Source organism: Rattus norvegicus, chromosome 20 (assembly GCF_036323735.1).
Source record: "Rattus norvegicus strain BN/NHsdMcwi chromosome 20, GRCr8, whole genome shotgun sequence".
NCBI classification, from domain to species: Eukaryota; Metazoa; Chordata; class Mammalia; order Rodentia; family Muridae; genus Rattus; species Rattus norvegicus.
This window is the reverse complement of record NC_086038.1, coordinates 6,294,109-6,311,661: the sequence shown is the minus strand read 5'-3', so window position 1 is coordinate 6,311,661 and position 17,553 is coordinate 6,294,109. Positions and strand designations below refer to the sequence as shown.

The 17,553-nt window shown below is 52.6% G+C and overlaps 1 protein-coding gene across 2 annotated transcripts in view; it reads right to left on the bottom strand.

The window, feature by feature from the left end:
* Positions 1-11,135, bottom strand: part of Ppard (peroxisome proliferator-activated receptor delta) — a 65,181-nt gene extending 54,046 nt beyond the window's left edge. The window contains 2 exon segments of one of the 2 annotated variants that reach the window (NM_013141.2): positions 6,844-6,927; positions 11,066-11,135. The gene's annotated coding sequence lies outside the window, so the exon portion shown is untranslated. 2 annotated transcript variants of the gene reach the window in all.
* Positions 11,136-17,553: the final 6,418 nt, after the last annotated feature.

The following is a 17,553-nucleotide window of genomic DNA, read 5'->3' as shown; positions in this document are numbered from 1 at the left end:
CTGAGGTGTGGAAGTGCACACTGAGCACTTAGCCCAACGTGGACAGGCACTCTCCACCCAGCCACAGTAGCCACCAACAGCTCTGGAGACTCAAAACAAGCAGCCCAGCTCCTGAAGTCACCATCGCCCTGGCAGGGGGCAGCCAGAGGTGGGAGAAGGGAGCTCAACTCAGTCCAGCGAGGGAGGATGGTCGTGCCCACAGGGAAAGGCACAGTGAACCCTGGCTTAAATGTCCTATGCGTGAGTGCTCCTCTCAGACACAGCCACCCTATGGAGGCAGCCACACTGGGTGTGGGCTTGCTGAACAGCTCTGTGGGGGGGCACTGCAGGGCTCCATCAAGGAGCTGCACTCTGGGCAGATGTCGCTGCCGGTGAACAGTGACCCCCATCCAGGACTGGATGCACTGCAGATCTCTGACTCCTGACACACCTCGGCGGACACACTGATGGTCTCACAAAGTCAACAGAGAAGATGGGAAAGAGGGCAAGTGGAAACTGCAGTCCCAGGGAAGCCGCTCGCTCGGGAAGGCACGGCCTGTTCATGCACACTATCACACCCTCAGGAGTGTGAACGCTCACAAGAGTGAACAATGAAAAGGTGGCTGGGCTGACAGGATGGCCACTGGACAGCCTGAGTCTGAAGTCCCACTCCCATATGGAGGAAGGAAAGAACCGACTCCCACAAAACGTCCTCTGATCGCTACGCACATGCTATGCCCACTGGTAGGACACTATCAATCAATAACCAAACTTCTCAACTGAAAAAAATAAGCAGGTGGTCCTCACAGTGGTGGGGTCAGGGTGGCCATCCCACTCCACACTTGTAGGGCCCAGGCTAGCCCTGGTTGGGCACACAGATGCCAGCAGGGTCAGGCAGTTAACCAGACCACAGAGGAAACTGTCTACAGCTGAGCACACACAGCACTGGGCCAGGGCAAATCACACTGTGTGCTACACTACGCTCAGCATAAATGGCACCTGCTCCAGCTCACCGGCTTACTTAGCTGAAGCCCGCTCTTGGTCAATGGATTATCAACGGTTTCCCTCACAAACCCTGCCCTGTCCCTCCTCCCCTCTACTCCTGCTGGGGAGCAAGAGGGGAGACCAATCCCGGGGTGAGCTGTGCTCTCACCTTGCTATTCGAGATTCTATCAGAGGTGGAAAAGGGATGGTTGGGGGTTCTATTGACAACCCCTGGAGATGGGGAAGAAGGGCAGGCATAGAGGTGGTGTCACAGCTGAGGCTGAGTGGGGTGAGCGCACAGTGGTTCAAGGAGGTGCCACACATAAGGTGTGAACTGGGTGACAGACACTCCTGGGTACGTACGGAGCAGCAAATATTCCAGAGAGGAAAGGAGACAGGTGCTAGGGAGACTGACACACAGCGCTGGAGGTCAGAAGGCCCAAACTGGTTTCCCTGGACCAAACCCAGCATGGTCATACTTCCCTGAAGGCCCTTGGAGAGCCTTTGTCTTTCTCTGAGGCAGAGCCACATTCCTCACATTCTCTGGCCTCATCTTCTGTCTTCAGAGCCAGAAGCAGAGCACCTTGCTCGGAGGTCCTGGGCCCACTCCCTCTGCTGCCCACTAACAGGGACGCCTCCAATGGTGCAAAGAACCCATCAGGCAATTCGGAACAATCCCTCAGCTCAAGGGGGCCCTAACTGTCACATCTGAGAGACCCACCTGGCTGTCAGATGGCAGCTACAGCCCTTCAGAGACTTACTCATCTCTTAAATGGCAGAGGCGACCCAAGGACACTCAGGGAATGCAGGTCCTGTTTGGACCGGAATCACACGCTTACTAGTCAGATAGTGGAGGGAGAGGGCCTGTGTGTAGGCTTTGGGGGACCCCTGATGAAGGGAAGGGGCTTTCTCCAGCCTCCCGAGGGCTCCCAAGGACTTCACTGTAGGATCTGCACTGGCCTCAGGAAGATATCTGTGTGCTGACATCCGGGGCTCCCTGACCGTCCTCGGGGCTCTTCTGCCATGGTGAGCTGTCAGAGTGTTCGGGGCCAGGCAAACCCATTTTGGATCAGGATGACAGGGACACATTCTCCCTGCAGCACACTGCCTAGGTGGTCAGAGCGCCCCATCCTCCGCTGTGAAGGGATAGGTTCGTGTGTAGCAATGTGCAGAGCAAATGCCACCAACTGTCCCAGGAATGTGGCTTCTGCAGACACCAGGCTGGAGAAGCACACAGCCAGACATGAGTGCCCTGGGAGATGGCTGTGTCCTCACTGGGATATGTTGTTCTCTGTAAACCACTCTCACCTTGCCAAAGCCCCCCGGGACCTGGTGAGGTAACATTAAGGGTCAACTTCCCACACAAGGCCTACCCGTTATCCTTACCCAGTGTGCCCAGCTGGCCAGGGATACTCAGGGAAATGGCTGAGAGGTGGTCCTCAGCTGATTTTGGCCCTAAGGGTACATACTTGGTGATGTCTATACATTTTGGGTGTTCACCGGCCTCTAGTGGACAGAAGTCAGAAGTCAGGCACTGCTAGCTTTACACACACACACACACACACACACACACACACACGCACACACACAGGACTGACTCCCCCAATACACCCAGAAGGCTGAGGAGCTAGTCTGTACTCAAAAATGTTAAAGCAGGGGAGGGGGGCAGGATTACAGCTATGAGCCTAGAAATGTTTAGGCATATAGAGAAACTGAGCAAACCTCCCTTCCTTGGAAATGGAGATGAGTGGGATTTTGGGTTCCAGAAAATTCCAGCACAGTGTGTTTATGAGGTGTGCGAGAGAGAGGTCTAGTCTGCTGTGCTGCCAGTTGGAAAGGTGAGTTGATCTGTAGAGGGGAAGCCAAGTTCTCTGAGCCTCAAAGGTCAGGACTCCTGGACACAGAGGGCCCAGTCTGTGCCACGGAGCATACAGGACAGAGGCGTGAGCTCAGGGCCAGGCAGTGCCCCTGACACTGTGAGCTTCTCCTAAGCAGCCCTCCGAGGGTTTCAAAGCTGCGTCCAGATGAGCTGTAAAGAACTCAGTAACTCAGGGAGAGCTGCTGAGATGTGCGGACAGGGCTGATGCAAGATGCAGAATGTGGGTCAGGAGAGAAAAGGAAGGGGGTGTTGCTCCCCTGGCCCCAACGCCAGGTGACAGGCGGTAAAGACACTGTTTAAACCTGGTTCCCCAGTTGGGAGAGGAGCATCCTCAGAAGTCCTTCCTCAACTCTAGACCCCAGCCCACTGAGGCAGATGCACTAGGGAGGGCAGTTCCTTTTACTCCTCCAGGAGACGCTGATGAAGGGCTGGGGACACCAAACCGTAAGCCATGGTTAACTTGGCAGCCAGCCTCCTGCCGTGTCCCTAGTTGCCACTCTCCAACATGGCTTCAATCCTGTCTCTTCCCAGCCCTCTCCTTCCTCCTGTTGTGATGCTTGGTCCCATGGAGCCCAGGAGGGCTTCAAACTCCCTGAACTCCTGAGCCTCCTGCCTCCACCTTTCATGTATTCAGACTGCAGGTCTGTGCCGCCAAGCCGGGTGCTGTAAAGGACAGTATCCTCCAGGCACACTGCAGCCATCTTTAGGAGCTGGCCTGGGCCTGCTTCCCAAGGATCTTCACGTCTGGGCTCGTAGACTGTTAATACTCCCTCTTGGAAGTGGGTCAGGAGATGCTCACCCGAGGATCCAGACACCCCTCCCAGCCAGACGGAAGTCATTCTGCCCTGGTCCCAAGGCCTCTGGGGACATATAGAAGATGCAGGTGGAGAAGGATTGAGGGAGGGGATTCCACCCACACAGCCATGGGGGCATCGTCGTCCGCACTAGGTACAGACCTACTGTGGCTGCTTTGAGAACATCCATGCTGCCGAAAACCCCTAACCCCGGCTCAGTAAAGCAGAGCCTGATAAAGGTGCCACTGGCGGAATCACACCTTGCTTTGTCACTGAGACCGTGGGGGAGGGGGGAGGTTCCAGTTTCCCAAGGACACTTAACACCACCTGGCTAGTGTCTGTCCCCGCTTTTTAGAAATATTTTTAAAGACTCGTTTTATATCATGAATATGAACGTCGGGAGTAGTTTGTCCACATTCATGTCCTCACAGCAGGCACTTCCACACCTGGTGCCCTCAAAGGTCCTAAGAGGAATTGAGTCCCTGGAATTGGAGTTATGGTCAGATACAGTTGTGAGCTACTATGTGGGTGCCGGGAATAGAACCCAGGAAGAACGAGTGTTCCTAACCACTGAGCCACCTGCTTCCTTGCCTTGATAGGGTTTCTCTGTGTGTAGCCCTGGCTGTCCCGGAACTGGCTTTGTTGCCCAGGCTGGGCCTCAAAGTCAGAGAGCTCCTCCTGCCTTTGTCTCCTCCATGCTGGGATTGAAGACACACACTGCCATGCCAGGCTCTTCCTTGCCTCTTAATGGTCCTGAAATCTGAGTACACTTGAGACAATTACTGGTGTTAAAAATTATTTTGTCGGGGTTGGGGATTTAGCTCAGTGGTAGAGCGCTTGCCTAGCAAGCGCAAGGCCCTGGGTTCAGTCCCCAGCTCTGAAAAAAAGAAGCAAAAAAAAAAAAAAAAAATTATTTTGTCTGCTGGGCGGTGGCACACACCTTAAATGTGTGGAAGGAGAGCAGACAAGCAAAAAAAAAAAAAAAAAAAAAAAAAAAAACAACTATTTTGTCTGCCTGGTTTTTCACTGTTTAATGAAAGGCCCAGCTTTATCCGTGCCTTAGCCTTGACAGCAAAGCTTAAATGTAGCTGCCTCTCACGCACATGAGCCCTTCGATCTCTCCACGCATCGACAACCCTGAGGGGGCTGGAGGTCCCTCCTCACTCTCTGGGCCCTTGTCTGGTTGGTGGACAGATCAGAGCCAGTGCGGGTGACCAGCTGTATCCACAGGGATGACTATAAGAGCGGGAAGACCTCCCTCCTCCTCTGAGAGCCCTGTATGGTCCTCCCCTGCCCTGCCACCTCCTACAGTATTAGTACTCCTTCTCCTCCAAAACTACCAGTGACTCCCCACCACCCAAACACCCCGGAAACACCTTGCCTTGGGACTCGGCGTCCTCGATGAACTACCAGTGTGTTCCAGAATGGAACCGATGTGAAAGTACTTTCCTTCTGCCAGTGACTGGAGCGCAGGCCAGTGACCTTACCACAGCCTGCTCTATGGCTGTGCTGAGCTCAAGGAGGTCTCTCCCTCTCCACCTCATGCCTAGGTGCCAACCTCCCTCTCATGTGAACTGGTCCCGTGACCAGAAGAATAGAGGAGATGACACTGTGATTCCTGAGACCAGGTTATGAGAGAGCTGGCTGTCTCCTCCATACATTCATCCTGGGATGTTTGTGTTCAGAGCCTAGCCACCATGCTACAAACAGCTGTTGTCCACATACACACAGACTCAGACAGACAGACAGACAGACAGACAAGTGTAATTTAAAACATTAAAGGTGGCTAGATTATGTGGTTCATGCCTTTAATCCCAGCGCTCTGGAGGCAGAGGTGGGCAGGTATCTGAGTCTGAGGCTAGCCTCGTCTACAAGGACCAGGACAGGGCTACACGGGGTCAAAAAAAAAAAAAAAAAAAAAAAAAAGAGAGAGAGGGTATCGGGGTGTTGAGGTCACGAGCTTGAAAACTACTATTCCCATGGTGATGTCAGAGCCTAGCAACCTTGTTTCCTCAGCCCTCAGGCCGCTGACTACAGATAAACCACCAACCATCACACCCTGAGCCCCTGCCAGCTCCCTGACATCAGGAGACATACCTCATGAGTGTCTTCTCTCCCCAGCCAGGCTCCTCAGCCCTGGACTAAGTCAGCTTAAGGCAGCCCCAGCCCCAAACTCTTGAGATTTGTACAGAAGCCCCTCAGGTTGAGCCTCAGTGGGAAGGCTCATTCTGAACTGCAGCCATTGAGGCTCTGCACGGACAGAGAAACCAGTGCAGCTCTCCCAGCCTGGAAGACTTCCTCCTCCTCCCTGTTTAGGACCTCCAGAAGCCTCGGCCCACCTCTTCCTCCCTCACACTCCCTTCAGAGGAAAGGGGCTAGATTCGGGTCTGAGAACTGCAGGGGCTCTTGCCCCAGACCTTCCAGAAGGATCCAAAAACAACCTGACCCTTGTGACAGGCAGCCAGACCCAGGCTGGTCACCCTGTTTGGCAACAGGAAAATCTGCAGGCTGTAAAACTCAGAGAAAGGGAAGTGGGTCCCACAAACAGACCCTGGACCCCTGAACATCAGAGATTAAAACAGGGCCAGGTTTCCCCTGCCCCCAGCAGGGGCCCACCATAACCCTGCCCACCAAGGCATCAACACAATGACCATCAAACTCCCTGGTGTGCTCCTTCTGAGAGTTTCTAGAACCTGCCAGGCATCCTGAGAACAGGGAAACAGTATGGGAAGCCGGAGGCATTGTTAGAGTCTGCTGGACACCCAGCAGCGAAGGAAGAGCCCTGTTACTGCCCCACAGACCCGGGGGCAGGGATTAAACGACTCTATCATGTCCCCAGAGCCGGGCACACACCTCCAGTTCCAGCACGGGAAGAAGAAGGGTGAGCTACAAACCCAGAAACAAAACAGCAACTCATCTGTTGGATAAATAGAAGAGCTTTGTAAAGGAGTGTTCAGTTAGTGACTCAACAGACACTGGCTACCCTCTGTAGCCGGCAGCCCCTCAGACACGAGAGAAAGTCCGTGTTCTTGTGGGTATGAAGGTGAGAGACTCCACATTCCTAAAAGATCTACTGAGCCACACACACTTGACGAGCAGCCGTCATGGTGATAGGTGCAGATACCACATCTGGTGACCCCTGCAAGGCCAGGAGCCTGTGGAGCCTTGGCAGTCAGCCGGACACCCGAGTCAGTGAAGCGGGCTTACCTTTACCGTGGGTTTGTCCTCATCTGTCAGTGAGCAGGAGCCTCTGGGCGAGTCCCACACGCATAACCCCGCTGCTGCACAGCGCTGCAAGGTAGAAAGGAGCCAGTGTCGGTAACTGAGTGGTGCCGGGGTCCGATAAAAGAGTTTAGGAAGTTCTAACCGAACCCTGGGACTCAAGAACCGATGGTCCCATATGACCTCACACACACACACACACCCTGGGAGACTTGTCGATCTCAGACTGAGTCAGCAAATATTTCCCAATCCTGGAAGGAGCCCGCACTGCCAAGCAAGCAGACACTGGCTCTTCGGATCTTACCTGGGTGGGGCGGAAGGAGCCGGCAAGGTAAGAAAGAGGTGGTGCCTAGCACCCTACTAGTTCACAGAAGGAGAGGCCCTGAGTCACACCCCAGTCACTAGCCCTGAGTTACGAAGGCCCGAGGGAGAAGACCCACATCCTGAAACCCAGGCCCATAGGCCCTCGAGGCCCCAGCCAAGTACCCAGCTCTCCTCTGACTCTCTGGAATCCAGCTGCTAGGGCAAGCCACTCCTCCCCTGGCTCTGTCGGCATACAAACATGCCCAGTGACATCAAGCCATCTCCAAGAAACAGCCACAGGGCAATCTGGGACGACACGGCAGAGACAAGGGCACTGGGCACAAGGCTTCGGACACGACGCAAGCCAGAACCTGGCAGGACAAACAACCTTGTGGGATTGCTGGCAAGGGAAGAATGCTCCCAATGCGGGCAGTGCCATGAGGCTACTCCTGACATTACCAGGCCCGCCAGAGCCACTAGAAGGGGTACTAGAGTACACCCATTCCACCAGCCAACATACAGAGGGCAGCAGGGCTCAGCCAGGAGTCCAACATACCTCCTGAAGAGACGAGACTCGTTGTACCAGGGCATACCAGGCTCAAACCCTGGGGACAGCTTGCACAACAGCCAGGCAGCTTTGTTCTGTCCAAAATAGAGGCCTACCAGCTTCCGAGGCCTGTCTCCATACTGACTATCCTACCAGGCCTTTGGGGAAGAGAATAGGGGACCACAGGTGGGGCTGGCATTTGTGCCAACTCAGCATAGAGCATAGAGCACTGTGATTGGCTAAGCAGAGACAGGACAATAATAGGTGGTTTTATTATCAAGGGTGGTAGGTAGGGGGACTGAAGAGATGACTCAGAGGTTAGGAGCACTCGTTACTCTTTCAGAGACCCAGGTTTGGTTCCCAGCACCCACACGGTGCGTACCAGCCAGAACTGGAAATCCGGGAGATCCAACACTCCCTCTTTTGACCTCCAAGAGCACCAAGTACACACGATACACAGGCGGTACAGCCCAGACCTATACTCAGGTAAAACACTCACGCATAAAATAAAATGAATAATGAGGGGCTGGAGAGATGGCTCAGCGGTTAAGAGCACCCGACTGCTCTTCCAGAGGTCATGAGTTCAATTCCCAGCAACCACATGGTGGCTCACAACCATCTGTAAAGAGATCCAATGCCCTCTTCTGGTGTATCTGAAGACAGCTACAGTGTACTTATATATAATAAATAAATAAATCTTTAAAAAAAATGAATAATGAATGAATTAATTTTAAAAAAGGACTGTCAGGCAGAGTCTCTGGGGAACCAGAGACTGGGCTAATCATTACCAAGCACTCAACTGTACTCCTCAGGAATGACCCGGGTGGGGTGGTATATCCCAGCGACCCCAGCACTCTGAAGACAGAGCAGGAAGACTGCCCTTGGTGAGGAGGCTAACAAAGTGCCCTCAAGGTCAGCCTGGGCTACATCGTGATAGTGTTTGTCTCATATTTAGAAAGGGAGGGACAAGATGGCTCAGCGGGTAATGGCACTGGTCAACTGGCCTGATGACCTAAGTTCAATCCTGGGAGCCACACACCAAAAGGAGAAACCGACCCTCAAAACTTGTTCTGCATGCTCACACAAATAATTAATAAATGTAAAAAGATATTTAAAAAAACTTAAAGGATGTTTCTCATAGGAAAAGATTCCTTCTAACCTCCTCCACCCTACCACCACCCCCACACACACCCGGTGCTCCATAGAGGGGCCTTAGGGATCAGAGGAGAGGAGACTAGCTCAACCCGAGGCCAGCCACAGTCTTCCTGCCTTCACAGAAAAGGGTCAGTGCACGCGGAGATTACAAAACTGTAATGTCTGGACAAGCTGGTTCAGTTGACTCCCTGCTGCGGCTCCAGAAGGTGGCCTGTCCTAAGGCCAATTCTGGCAAAAGACAGAGAGTGCCATCCTCAAAAGAGGAGACCTAGAGACCTGGTGCCAATGTAACCGTGCGCTCTCGCTTTTGAAGTGAGAGTGGGTCAGACTCCCACCGTCTTCAAAGATCATGTGAGCTGGGGTTGGGGATTTAGCTCAGTGGTAGAGTGCTTACCTAGGAAGCGCAAGGCCCTGGGTTCGGTCCCCAGCTCCGGAAAAAAAAAAAAAAAAAAAAAAGATCATGTGAGCTAAAGACAGGTTATGCTCTCTCCTGAGGATGCCTCCAGGGGTCCCTGGCCAAATAAAGAGGCTCAACCCCGGGCCCAGCTGAGCTGTTGATCCATGTGGCTGGAAGCAGACAGCCCAAGTTCCTTTGCAAGGCCTCACTGGTGCAATCCCTCGGCCTGCCCGGACAGATACCAAGGCAAAAGCCCAGACCACACCTGGGCAAAGGGAAAGATGTCAATTGCCTCTCCCAGCCCCAGTAAATACAGCTGCCCAGGAAAAAGGGGGAAAGGCACCAGAGAACCATGTCCAGGGACCCACACGAGAGGCACATCCGTCAGTGAAAGACATGAGAGAAACTCTGTCGCTTGTACAAGACATCAAGATTAAGGGGACAGATGACCAACAGCCCCAGGGCTTGCAGGCCCACAGTCCATTTAAAAACTCAAACAGGAACGTATTCTGGAACTGGTAAAGTAGATCAGCAGGTAAAGGTGCTTGTCATCAAGCCTGAATGGCCCGAGTCTATTTCCAGGGCCCGCAAAATCGAATGAGAGAGCCAACTCCCAACTCCAGTAAAGTTGTCCTCTGACCTATACACACCTGCACCCCACCCAACATCCACACCCTGCAGAAATAAATGTAACTTTTACACACACACACACACACACACACACACACACAAAAGCATTCTAGAGCCAGTACAGGGAGGAAAAACCAAGTTAAAAACCACGGTCATCCCTGGGCAAGGCTTCTGGAGACTCCTCTTAGCTTATGGGATAGGGCAGTGCGTAGAAGGAAGGCAACAACAGCACAGACAGCTTTAAGTATCATAGTTTAAATACATTCCATAATATCCCAAATGAATCCTGTTTCCTGGAAGGGGAAAAGAGTTATATGAAGCCTCCGGCTGGCTACCGCTGGCACACACCCAACTCAGAGCCGGCTCTCCCCAAGGGTTCCTGGAAGTCAACAGACTCATAAGGGGAAGTATTGTAAAGCTGAGATTACAAGGGCCTACCAACTGGACATTCCCTCCCAATCCAACAAACACCCAGTAAACCCTGTGACCCGAACAGATCTGGTCAAGCTGGCCCTCAACACCCCACTCTACCGCCCTTCTAGCTCAACTGAAGGTGAAAGGGAAGCCTATCGTGCACCTCTGGATTCTCCCCAAGCAGGGGGCAAAAAAAACCTAGAAGCGAGGCGGTCGGATGACAAGAGGAGAAAAGGACAGGAGATCAGAGCCCAGCAAAAGCAGGGCCTCTGTCGGTAGCCAGGTTAGATAGAGGAGGCTCGGATAAACCGGACTGGCTCCCAAAATCCTGGGGAAGATGGGGAGGGATCGGACAACTGGAGAAAACAGGGGTCGGAGATGAGAAGAGAGCATTGACCGACAGGGCAAGGGTGGAAGGCTGTCGAGGGAGGCAGGAAGGATCTGCAAGGAGGGCCTGGGTAGCGGGACACCAGAGAGGCACTCAGGAAGGGGGTCAGAAGGGAGGTGACATGGGGTTCCCGTGGAATTGGGAGGAGATGAAGCCACGGGGCTTCAGAGGGGTCAGGGTGGGTGGGAGGAGGTAAGAAGGCCGGCTCCGAACAGCCACGGGGGTCCCCGCGGTGGAGACCCTGGGGGTGTCGCCTCTGCGCGCAGGCCGAGCTTGGACGAGCCGCAGCCGCGCGGAACGCGGCTCTCGGAGCCCCTGACCCCACCGTCCACCTCGGCCCGGGCCGCGCTGACCTCTCCCGACCCGAACGGACCTGTTCCAGCCGCCTCTCCCGCCGCCGCCGCCGCCGCCGCCGCCGCCGCCGTCCCGCACGCTCCGCAGAATCCCCTAGCTCCTGTCAAAACTTTTCCCATTAATCCCCAGCTCCGCCGCGGCCTGCGGCGTCACACGCTCCCAACCCCGGCCCCGCCCCCGGCTTCGTGACGTCACCGCGCCGCTTGCTCCCTCCCCCACCAAGCACTAGCCCCGCCCCCTTCCGCCGGGGGAGCATCCAATCGCCGCGCCTCCTGGAGCGACTCCCTTGATTGCCATCGCTCCGCCCACCGCACGGCTGCCCCCTCGCGCGTCTGCAGCGCCCTCTGCAGTCAGATGTGGGAGCAGCCGCTGAGGAAGGTACTGGGGAGAAGTTAGGGCAGGTCGACCGAGTCCACCAAGCCTCACTCACGAAAGGATATTTAAAGCTAGAAAAGAAGGTGGAGGTCATCTAGTACAACCTCCTTACCCTTCTTGAGAAGAAACTAGGCACAGACTTCTGTGAGCAAGAAGCAACGCCAAGGGCGGCGGGGGAAGGGATAGAGAGACAGACTGTAATTTTCAAAGGAGCTCAGGAGAGATGTGGTGGGAGACTTGGGAATGAAAATCCAGACACCTACATTTTACAAAATATCTATTTTTATACGTCTGGGTGTTTTGTCTGCTTGTCTGTCTCTGCGGCACGAGCGTGCAGTACCTGTGGAGGCTGGAGGGAGGCGTTGGCTCCCCTGCAAGTGGAATTACAGACAATGGAGAACTTCCATGTAGATGCTGGGAAGCGGTCTTCTGCAAGAGCAACAAGCGCTCTTCACCCCCGAGGCATCTCTTCAGCACCCACAATTTTTTAATTTGAAAAGAAACCCCCTTCCCCAGGCAGTGGATGGCTCAGTGGGTCATCACTTTGCCTCCAAGCCTGACGCCTTAAGTTCAGTCCCTGGGACCCACACAGCGGAAGAACTGCCTCCTGAAGGTTACCCTCTGACCTCTACACACCGCATGTGCCCGTTCATGTACACCCACACACAGAAAAGAAAGATCTGGGAGGCAGGCGTGGGGGCACTGTAACTCCAGCACTCGGGAGGTAGAAGAAAGTTCAAGGTCATCTTTCACTATGGAGAAAGTTCTAGGCCAGTCTGTGCTGTGTGAGGCCCAACAGGAAAACAAACTAAAAAAGAACTTTTCTCCCATTCAAGATTTCTGTCACTGGGGGCTGGGGATTTAGCTCAGTGGTAGAGCACTTGCCTAGCAAGCTCAAGGCCCTGGGTTCGGTGCTCAGCTCCGGAAAAAAAAAGAAAAAAGAAAAAAAAGAAAGATTTCTGTCACTGGACCTACCTGTAACTTTGTCCACCTAAGCCAGGGGCGGCCTTCCCGGGGCCCAGAAGAGGAGCCTGTCACCCCAACTCTCCCCTTATCATAGACCATAGAAGGAATGTAGCCAGAAGGCAATCTGGTAGGGGCTGGTTTCATCATCGCAGAGTGAACAAAACTTGACTGGCAGGAAAGTCAGGGGGCACCTCCCTCCTCCACACCGCCATTAAAGTTACCCTGCCCTGCCTGGCACTCCTTAGAGACCATCCTCAACTCTTGCTCGCTCGATTTGAGATTCCCACACCACCTTTTCCTGCTGTTTCCGTGTGTGTGTGTGTGTGTGTGTGTGTGTGTGTGTGTGTGCGCGTGCGTGTGTGTGCGCGCGCGTGCGCGCGCGCCCGCTTGCCTGTGCTCACACATACATGCACTTGGAGGACAAACAAGGGTACTTAGTGTCCACCAAGGGTATATATATTTCCACGTTGTTCTTTTGAGGCAAGGTCTCCTGATGCACGAGCAGCTCTGGTTCTGTGGGAACAGTTGTCAGCGGTCGAGCTTGGACCTGCAGTTCCAGGAGTGCTGGGGACCACACCCTGCTTTTCCATGTCTGCTGGGATCTGAACTCTGGTTGCCCTGCCTACTCTTAACTTCCGAGCTGTCTCCCTAGCTCCCTTGGTCCTCTGAGACTTCATTCAGTAAAAATGGCCTGCGGGTGTCAAAGATTTCTGCCGGTTTTTTGTTTGGATAAACTCTGGTGTAGGATCTCAGGCTGGTCCTGAGCTCCTGACCTTCCTGTCTGCAGTTCCCACGTGCCGGACTCCTCCATCCTGGGTTTCTGTGGCTCTGAGTGCGGAACAAGGGCTTCACGCATGCCCAGTGAGCACGCTACGGACTGAGCTGCGTCTCGAGCCCTCCCCTAGATTCTTAACGTTTGTTTTGAGAATGTCACACCTGCGCTTTTTGAACTTTGGTCATATTCATGCTCACTCCTCCCAACTCCCTCGAGGTCCAGACAGGTGTGAGCTCTCCTATGGTTGCTGGGAATCGAACCTGGTTCCTCTGGAAGAGCAGCCAATGAGCGAACATGTGGCAGTCAGGAGGCACAACTTGTAGGAGTCCGTCTTTCCGCCGAGTGGGTCCTGGGGCTTGATGTCAGGTGGTTAGGCTTGGCAGCAAACGTAAACACCCTGGGCCATCTCATCTGTCCCCCTTTTGGTTCTTAACCATCTTACCTGCCCTCTTTTGTTTTTTAAGATTCATTTATTTTATGTGTATGAGTACACTGTCACTGTCTTCAGACACACACCAGAAGAGGGCATCAGGTCTCATTACAAATGGTTCCCAGCCACCATGTGGTTGCTGGGAATTGAACTCAGGACCTCTGGAAGAGCAGTCAGTGCTCTAACCGCTGAGCCCCTCTTTTGGGTTCTGAAGAACTCGGTCTATGGGCTGGTAAGATGGCTCCGTGGGTAAAGGTGCCTGTTGTTAAGCCTAAAGACCTGTTCACTCCTCAGGACCCGCATGCCGGAAGTAAAGAACTGGTTCCCACAGCTTGTCCTCTGACCTCCCCATGTGTACCGTGGTGAACTTGTTCATGTCCATAAATATTTAAATAAATAATTCAGTCAGATTCTTTCTGATACTTGGATCACAACCTTGACTGAAACAGAATCCCCAGATCTTCCCGTTGGTTAGATTTGCCCTTGGAGACAGTTGGGTGGGGGAAAAAAAGCAACGACAGGATTCTGCCAAGTTTTTCAGTCCTTTGAAGCCAGCCATTGATCTCAGCTACCCAAACCTGCCCAGAGATGCCAAAGGGCCATGTAGCTGGTTAGAGAGCATCCTGCTCACGGCTGTGTCAGCCTCTGTCCTGCAGGTGGCGACAGCTCACTCTCCCAGACCTCCCTCTTCCGCTTCTCAGGGTCAGAAGTAACAATTCAAAACAACCACTTTCTGGGTCTGGGTGGCCTCTGACCACAGGCAGCACGGCACAGAACGTTGAAGAGCCCAGAAGACACTCCATTTACCACTGAGGAAACAACGGAGGCACAGGGGACAGATGGCGATCTGGAGTCTAAATTCTTTGCAGGGTTAGGGATATAGGAAGACCCCAAGTTTGATCACAGCAAGGCAAGCATAAGGATTTGCCTTAGCAGGTTGGGGATTTGGCTCAGTGGTAGAGCGCTTGCCTAGCAAGCGCAAGGCCCTGGGTTCGGTTCCCAGCTCCGAAAAAAAAAAAAGAAAAAAAGAAAAAAGAAAAAAGATTTGCCTTAGCCACATGATAGCACACATCCGCCAGCCCAGCACTCGGGAGGTAGGGGCAGGAGGAGCAGCAGCAGTTCAGGGCCAGCCTCAGCTACACAGTGAATTCCAGGTCATTTGGGGCTATATGAGACCCTGGCTCAATGAACAATCCCTGATCTGTTGTTGTTGTTGTTGTTGTTTAAAAAAATAAACAAAACACAAAACAAAATCCCAATCACTCAGTTTTACCAATGAAGACTCAGGAGCCAGATGCCGGGATGAAAACTTGCTCGCTCAGAGAGACTGAGAAACACCTGGCTGACCTTCCTACTTTACCAATTCCCCAGAAGGAAAAGCCCTCTCTCCTCCTTTACGCTGTTTTAAATACCCTTCAACTCAAAGTCCCTCCGTTCTCTTTCCTGGGTTTTCTTATGTTCACTCCGGGTCAACTGGTTGCTTGTTCTGCCTCTTGACCTAGGGTTGACTAGGGTTGACTTTATTTAGCGCTTGTTTAGAGAAAGCACTTGGGTTATATGTGTGCACTGGGGCTGAGCCACATCTCAACAAGAAACAGGTTTTGCCAGTTCACTGTCTCTGGGTTCACAGTGGGATCAAATATCCTGCAATACCAAATAACAAATTTTATCTTACATATGGTCGATGATTTAGATAGTACATGCCGATAATCCCAGCTCTGAGGAGGCTGAGGCAGTTCCTGGTATTTCACGTTCATAACCAGTCTGGGCTATAGAATAGGAACTTTCCACAAAACTTAATAACAAAGATTTAGAAATCCACTCATCAGGCTGGAGAGGTGGCTCGGCGGTTAAGACTGTTTTTCCAGAGGTCCTGGGTTCAAATCCCAGCAACCACACGGTGGCTCACAACCATCTGTAATAGGATCGGATGCCCTCTTCTGGTGTGTCTGAAGACAGCTACAGTGTACTCACATATATAAAATAAATATTTCTTTTTTTAAAAAAAGAAAGAAATCAACTCATCTTACTTAGCGTTTTTCTTGTGATGAAACACCATGACCCAAAATGCAAGTTATCGGGAAATGGTTTATTTGGCTTACACTTCCACATCACTGTTCGTCTATGAAGGAATTCAAGACAGGAATTCAAGCATGGCAGAATGCTTGATGCAGAGGCCATGAAGGGTGCTGCTTACTGCCTTGCTTCCCCTGGCTTGCTCAGGCTGCTCTCTTATAGTACCCAGGACCACCAGCCTAGGGATGGCTCCACCCACAATGGGCTGGGTCCTCCTCCCTTGATCATTAATTGAGAAAATGCCTTACAGCTGGATCTCATGGAGGCATTTCCTCAACAGAGGGAGGCTCCTTCCTCTCTGATGGCTCTAGCTTGCACAGTTCCACAAAACTTATATAATCTGTCAAATCTGTGTAGTCTTCAAGAATCTTTCTGACCAGGTCTTCCTTTTCCTTTCTTTTCTCCTCTCTCTCCTCTCTTTCTTTGGTTTGCTTTAGAGTATGTATGTGCCTGGCTGTCCTGGAACTCACCAGTCCACCCGAGCCACCCTTGAACGCATAGAGATCTGCTTTTGATTTTTATCATAACCTTCTTCCCTCCCTTTTCTGTTTTTGTTTTGGTGGTGTTGTGTTACCGTTTTGAGACAGGGTTAGACATACTCCGGGGTAGCCTCAAATGCCCTCTGTAGCCTCCGATCCTCCTGCCTCACCAGCTTACTTATCATTAGTGCGTGTGCACGTGCGTGCGTGCGTGCGTGCGTGCGTGCGTGCGTGCGTGCGTGCGTGCGTGCGTGCGTGCAGGAGAGCGCGTCTATCCTGAAGAGCAGGAGGTCAGAGGACAGCAGCAGCTCCCAGGGACTTGGAACTCCTGACTCTCAGGGATAGTCTGCTCTTGCAAGAGGGTGAGTGGATGCAGGGATGGTCAGACTCCCTTTTGAAAGCAGAGACGGTGGGATTGAAAACATGAGAAGACAGTTTCAGTCGACAGTGCTTGGGAACTGAAACGGATCCAACTTTTTTTTTTTTCTTTCTCTCTCACCAAAATGAGCAAGTAAAGATGATTGAAGTCCAGGATGCCTTCTCCACACAGCATGGATCCAACTCTTTTTTTTTTTTTTTGGTTCTTTTTTTCGGAGCTGGGGACTGAACCCAGGGCCTTGCGCTTCCTAGGTAAGCGCTCTACCACTGAGCTAAATCCCCAACCCCAAATATGAGTCAGGATCATTATCTCTTTTTTTTTTTAATTTATTTTTTATGTATACGTCATACACCTTTCTGCCTGCATGTATGCCTGCAGGCCAGAAGAGGGCACCAGACCTGATTATAGATGGTTGTGAGCCACCATGTGGTTGCTGGGAATTGAACTCAGGACCTCTGGAAGAACAGACAGTGCTCTTAACCTCTGAGCCATCTCTCCAGCCCCAGCAGTTACCTTTGTTGTACCCTAAGTATGAAGTGCTTCTCTGGGCCTACTTGTTCCATGGCGCCATGATCTTCGTGTTCATGGGACCCTGAGGGCTTTGCCAGCTTGGTAGCACACACCTGAAATCTTAGTATTTGAGTGACCGTTGTCAGAACGATGGTGAGTGCAGACCAGCATGGGCGAGGGTGAGCCCGAGGGCAGCCTGAAGCATGAATTAATAAGTAAAGAAGTGTGAGCTAGGGCTGTGCTGGAGAGGCAGCCCCTGAACAGTGAGCGGTAAGAAGGAGACATTCACAAAGCCCTAGTTGCTGTACTAAGCTCTGCAGAAACAAAGCAGACCAGGCAAGCCCGGGCAGCCTCCACTCATAGTCCTGGCACCTGCTTCCCTCTCCTCCAGTTTAGTTATTCCCACAGCACACGGACTTTGGGCTTCACATCCCGTCCCTCTGCTCTGCACCTTCTCACGCTAGTGGCTGTTTCATGGCACTTTAAACGTCACACACTTCCTTGAAAGAGCATCGGG